The following is a 6,682-nucleotide window of genomic DNA, read 5'->3' as shown; positions in this document are numbered from 1 at the left end:
AATGGAATCATAGGGTCGGAGGATACTACCGTTCCCCCCTCAGGGCTGTGTGGGCTGCGTGTGACCTGACCAGACCCCCCTTGTTGTAAGCTAAACTCTTTGACGGAGGCTACAAATTTAGAACATTTGTTAAGCAGGTCAGCAACACAGGCATTTAAAGTCTCAACAATGTCTTTTGCGATGCCCACTAGTAGAGGTTCTAAGCGTGAGGTGATAATGTCTTCTAGTAGGTCCGCCATGAGATACCCCAATGCCCCTTCAGTAGATTGCGGGGCTTTGGGGGTTTTAGGACGTTTCACGGTGGTCTTCTTACTGGGCCTTATAGTTCCTACATTACCATGGCCCAAATGCCCCTGTTGAACAACCACAGCCTGGGTAAAATCACCAGGGTCACTCACTAGAGCAGGATTAGACACCACCACCACTGGTTCCAAAGGTATACTAGGAACTACCACACAATCCGTAGATACGCTGGACAATGTAGGGGGTAGCAGGCCAAGTTCCTGTTCGGCATTTGCAATTTCTTTCGTTAAAACCCCGACAGCAGACGACAAATAGGAAATAATACAGTCCGATTTTCTAGCGACCTTGGCTTTATTCCCATTCTCCTCCACATTCACAACTTGTTTGCGCTTACCCATTCTGAAGATTTGGGGGGGTGGCCCGGCCCGACCTCCTTCGACCTCTGACGGCCGCAGACGGCCCGCCCTTTGCCTGGGCTTCACCCCGCGCGCGTCCCGCGTTGCGAGATGTGGGGCCTGTAGATATAGCAGTGACCACAGGGGGTGTGCCCACCGATGCTGTCGCTGCCCATCAGGCTCCTGGGGCTTGTGGTGCGATGGTTGCAGGGTCAGCCGTTCCCCGAGTGCTTTGCGATGCGTGCATTTCCAGTCGGCATTAGTATTACTTTAGTGCACTAGTAATACAAATGCCCGGAGGTACTGGCAACAAGGTTTACTTTTTTTCCGGTATGTTAAGGGGGCTCACAGGAGAGCCAGTGCCTTTTCAAATATCCAAAGTAAAGACTGTCTGGGGGACGCGTAGTGACGTGGCTTCCCCTACTGTCGCATTTTCTTTCCCAAGGGCTCATGGGAATTGTAGTTGTCGTCCATCTGACTTAATCGGCTGCTTGCAGCTTGTGATTAGGAAGTGCCATGACGTGCCAGCATTTCGTTGTCTTTTTGGGGGCATCTGTTATGTATAATTGTAGGAAGGTGGAATCTGACTAATGGTTGCCCCCAACTTTTTGCCTGGTATTTGAGTGGTTTTTGACTAGTCTGGCTGGGATCCTGCTATCCAGGACCCCAGCCTATCTGCTTTCTCCCTAAAACTAATGTGAAGTACCCTAGGTACAAACCAATTGGATGCTGAGGGTGCCCTGACAGACCCTTGTAGATGGTACCCTAGGTACCCAGGGCATGGGTCCCTCAGTAGGCCTACCAGGGCTGCAGCACTTATTGTGCCACCCTGGGACAGCCATACAAACTGACACCACCAGACCACTACTGTAGTCTGGGTAAGGTGGTGCTAGCACCCCTTACAGGGATATAGGTAGCCTATATCCCACCCCATTACAACACATGTACTCTCATGGGGCACCCCTATGGCAGGCCTTGCTAATCCTACAAGGCAGGGTGCTGAGGTATGTGTGAGGGGGGACCCCTACATGAGTAGGACCTCCCTGCAACCTTCGTAAAATCATTGCTGGGTTGTTTGTAGTGTAGCCATACCATATACTCTTAACCGCATTATAAGTCTATCGCGATAACGCGATAACTTGAGAATGGCTACACAGAACCATATCGTGTTTGATGTCAAACATGTAGGAATCATACCCCCAGTCCAGCCATGGGCATGAGGGTACGATTCCCCCTGCTAGAGGGGCGATATGGGAAAAGCGGCAGAATTGAGACACCAATTTAAAAGTGCACATGTAGTACAAAATGGCTACTACCCGCCACCCACACAACTCTGGCTGGCTGTTGCTGGGGAAAACCCCAGCCTCGCCAGCTGGACAATAGGGCTCCTGTGGCAGGGAGGTGCTAGCATCTCCCCAGACAGGATAATGTGGATTGGAACAGGGTGGGTGCACCAAATGTCCTTTCAGAGTTGCACGTAGGCAGCTGCAGAGCCCTAATTCTGCATACACCGCTTGGAACCGGTTCAGGGGCATCCTGCCCCTCGCCCAGGCGGGAAACACACAAAGGGGAGAGGGTGTAGCCACCCTTTCCTGCCTCACCACTCAGTGGTGGACACTACTCTGGACACTCCCCTAATCTTGGGGATAAAGGTGAATAACGTGGCCCCAGAGCCTCAGATTAATCTTGAACTTTACAGTCTTGACCTTCGACTTGCTGCTGCCCAGCTGACGGAAGAAATCTCCCTTGGGATAAAGGAGTTATCCCCCTGCTTGGCAGGCACCTGAAACACTGCAAGTGACCCAGTTGGAACCTCGCTGCTCCTACGGACTTCGACGACTTCCAGCACCCTTGAGGTGGGTTTCCAGCGCATCCCAGAGGCCAATGAGTGTGCTCAACGAGTTTGGGCACCGTGGACCGCGTGGGTGGCGAGATCCCCAATACCCCAGGACACCGGCCACCTCTTGCGTAGCACATGACCCTGACCAGTGGGGAAGTTGTGCTTTGGCCCGTTTTTGAGCCAACCACTCTACAGCACTTGTGCCAAAGACCAGCGCCCTAGCCCCCTCCGGTGGCCCGTGGGTGCCCTTTTACGCACTCCAAATTGCCGCCTCCCGCGGTCCCTTGTCTCTCAACTTGTGGGCCCCAGTGGAGGTCTATTTCAACAATCAAGAGTTCTCCTGGTTGCTCCAGGCCTGCTCTACAGTCTCCCCAAAGGAGACCTCTCCCAGACCTCGTGGGTCTGTACTGTAGCAGATTTGTTTATCTTTTGTGGGTTGCGGTTGCCAAAGCTTAGTGGATCCAATCCGGACACTAACACTGCAGCGACCCTCATCCGACGTGGGACAGTTGCCCTCCAGAAGCTGGCCTTCCTTGAAGCCTCCCGGAGCCCGTGGCTGCAGATCCAAGCTACACCACTTCGCACCTGAAGCACCCGACATCGAAGGGCTCTTTGCTTTGAGCCTCCTGGTCACTTTGCCGTGACCCAGACTCTGTCCCCTCTGCTTTCAGGTTCTTCTCTACAATCTTCACATCTGTGATCTTCACGGCATCATCGACGCTTTTGGCTCGCAGCACTTTTGAACATTTTCCTATAGAAAATCAGCCCGCGACCCGACACCAGAATCGACCTATGCAACCGGCTTCCCTGGGGCAGGTAACAGTGGTACCTCGGTACTCTCGTGGTAGTGGGCTCCTCAAAAGCTTAAGTCTAAAGTTTTAACTTTGTACTCCTGCTAGAAGTGACTTTAATCTGTGTAATTTCAACCGCGACATTCTCCATAGACTATAATAGAGATCCCGATAGCAGCTACTTCCACTGCACGCGCCTCCCGTGGGTCCCCTTCCTCATAACCTGGGGTGGATACTTAAGGGGCCAGCGATCCTAAATGCCCTAGGCATTGTCTGTAGAATTGTCGTGGTTCTTATACCACTTTTTTGATATATGGTTTGGTCCCCCCCTGGGGCCCTGTGATTCCTGTGCTATTTACTGTGTTTACAAATGCTTGTTTGAATGGTAACTTTGCCACTAGCCTCATAAAGAGACTGTGGGATTCTGTCTAGAATAAATACATATATTTTATATATATACCTGTGTGGGCTACTCTTTCATTTGGTTATTCAAGAGGTTATTATGGTAAAACAATAAGCTTAACACTCCTTCAAGACTTAGCCTGAAGGCTGCTCTCCACAGCTACCACTAGGATAGCTTTCTTTAAAGGTTGTCTTAAACCTATCATCAATAAGAGTCGAATTGGACTGGTGCAAGGTGTCCCTATAACTAGGAGACAGCATATGCCAGGCCAACTTCTCACAATAATAAATAAGCGTAAACGGGCTATGTAATTCAATTTTGACAGGGTGGGCTATGTCAAATTCTTATAAGATTCACACAAGCTTTTTATAGAAGATGCCATGAGATATTATAAGTGGGTATTATTTATTTTCCATACAATTCGATAAGCATACATGACTTATTTATCGGCCCATGTCAATATATAATTGGCTGTTTGCAACTTGTTTCTAAATGGTGCCATGATATGCCAAGGTACAGGTGTTTCGATATTATGTTCATTATTCAAGATAAATGTACATGGCCCACGTATTTCACTTATTGTGATAAGGCGTTACATGTCCGGTATCAATTAGATTCTCGTGGGCTGTGGCTAAAGATGTCATCATGGACTATGTGCCGCATAACTGTATTTACAGTTTAGCGGTTACCCACACTGTGTGTTTTGAATTATTTCATGATCCTCTTTTTTATGTGATTTGAAGACAGGAGATTTCATCACTCAGTCCATTCACCCATGACCTTAGACAATAAACCCAGCGCTGTTCACGTGTCAAAAGTTTTTTCGGAATGTCTGGGTAGTTCGTATTTACTTTCTCTAGGATCACCCATGTCAGCTCTGCTTCCCGATTACCTTGTTCAAGGTAGTGGTGTGTCAATTTTGTGTTATTCTTTTTGCATCGGATAGTGCTTCTATGTTCGTTGATTCGTATCTTTATTTTGCATGTGGTCATTTCCACATAGAATAGACCACATGGGCAAGTGATTAGGTAGACAGCATTTTCACTGTTGCAGTTCGTCAAACTTTTAAGATCCCATGACCCCCTGTCTTAATACCAACCTCTTTTGTGCTTCTTGTGAATTGGCAGGATACACAGTTGCCACGTGGGTAGTGGCCCACCAGCTGGTTGTTGTCCCATAACTTGGTTTGTGGGTTAGTCTGTGGCGACGGTGTTTTTGTATGAACCAATTCATATTGTAGGCTCGTTTCTTTTGAAGGCAAAGAGTGGTTGAGACCATTGCTTGGTTCCCCCGTTCAAAATCCTCCAGTTCTTTTTTATGATGTTCTGGACTTTATTTGCAACACAAACAACCCTGTAGTTTTCAGGTTTACTGTAGCATTCCAACAGGCCTTCTCTACGATTGTTCTTTGCTCTTTTCTTAGCGTTCCTTACCACTTTCTTAGGGAAATGGCGTGCCACCAATTTTTTTTCTAGTGCCTTTTCTTGTGTCTCAAAAGCCCTTATCGTGGAACAATTCCATTTAACTTGCAAGAATTTGCCCACTGGTAGGTTCTAACGGAGTCATGTATTGTTGGGACTAATAGATTGTGTGGTATGCAAGTACTAATTAACAATAACAATAGGCTGCAATACTCCAGTGCTGTGGAACTGCAGCTTTGATATCGCCAGTGTGGTTGTAATGTTTGAAAAGGAAAACAAAATGTCATCTTTATGATTTCAATGTATTGGCGTATCGATTCCTTCCTTTCCCGGCTTTACCAACACAATGGGGCATATTTACAAAGAGATTGAGCCACAGGAACATCACTTTTACTGACGTTCCGGTGGCGCAATGCCCTGCATCATATTTACAAACTGGCATTAAGCCACTTTTTGTGGCTTAAAACCGCTTTGTAAATATTGCACACTTTCACACAGGTATCTGCGTGAAAGGGGCGTGCAATGGGTGTTGCATAGGCATTCCACCACAACACCCATTCCTTTTTTACGTTACCCCAGATTTACAAGGATCTGTAAATCTGAGACAGTGCCAAAAACTAACGCCATGCAAGAGCAGGCGTTAGAATGGCACAACGAGGTGAAACACCTTTATTTCTCCTCGTTTTTGCTTTTTCTATGTGTGCTGCATTTTTCACATAAACAATCTCTAAATAATGACGATTTGGTTCTTCAAAGTGTGCTGTATAGGAGTAACAAATTGCCATTATTGTTTGTTTATGTGTAGGAAAGGACACCTTCCTGCACATAAACAATCATTCAGGGACCCTTGCACTATGGCGCAATGGTGTCTGTGTTAGTGCTAGGCTGCTATTTTTAGCGCCGGCACTAGGGAAAATACAGGGGTGCGCTGCATTGTTTTCAAAATGCGTATCTCTGAGTTTTGGAAACGCCAGAGGGCAGTGCTGCAAAATTTGCCACACACTTCGCGATTTCCTTGTAAATATGCCCCAATATGTAGCTGTACAATAATTAAAAGGTGAGCACTTTTTTGTATTTTTCTATTTGGGGGTTAGGTGGTTCTAGTTTCAGTGTCAAAACTGCCATAAGGTGCCAATTTTCTTATTATAGTCTATTTTCAAACAGAAAAAAACAGTTGGTCTGAATTTACTCAGCAGCCATTGCTGTAAGCTGGGATCACTCTCTAATGTATGTGTTCCTGCTCTGGACTTCACATCACTGCTCCAGCTCATCACCTGACAGCAAACACCCAGACGTAGACAAACGCTTGGATCAAAGCTGAAGGTGAAAAAGAAGTCCAGATCCCTGGAAATGTGTGGTGCCTTTTCCACCTGCACTGCTTTACGGCTTGCAATTCATGTTCAATTTTTATGGCTCTGTTATGAAAATTGCCCTGGGACTCCTGCAAAGGCATTGACTGAATACAATGATTTCTATGCTTCAGAGTGACAGGAGGTCACACAATAAAAATAGAAAGGCCACAAAGAGCAATTCAAAAGCAGAACCTTTTATTCTCCCGCCTGAGGACCTCTTCCAAAGTCACTCGGTGA

Source organism: Triturus cristatus, chromosome 12 (assembly GCF_964204655.1).
Source record: "Triturus cristatus chromosome 12, aTriCri1.1, whole genome shotgun sequence".
Taxonomy (NCBI): domain Eukaryota; kingdom Metazoa; phylum Chordata; class Amphibia; order Caudata; family Salamandridae; genus Triturus; species Triturus cristatus.
The sequence above is the reverse complement of the archived record's forward strand: the minus strand, read 5'-3'. Positions refer to the sequence as shown.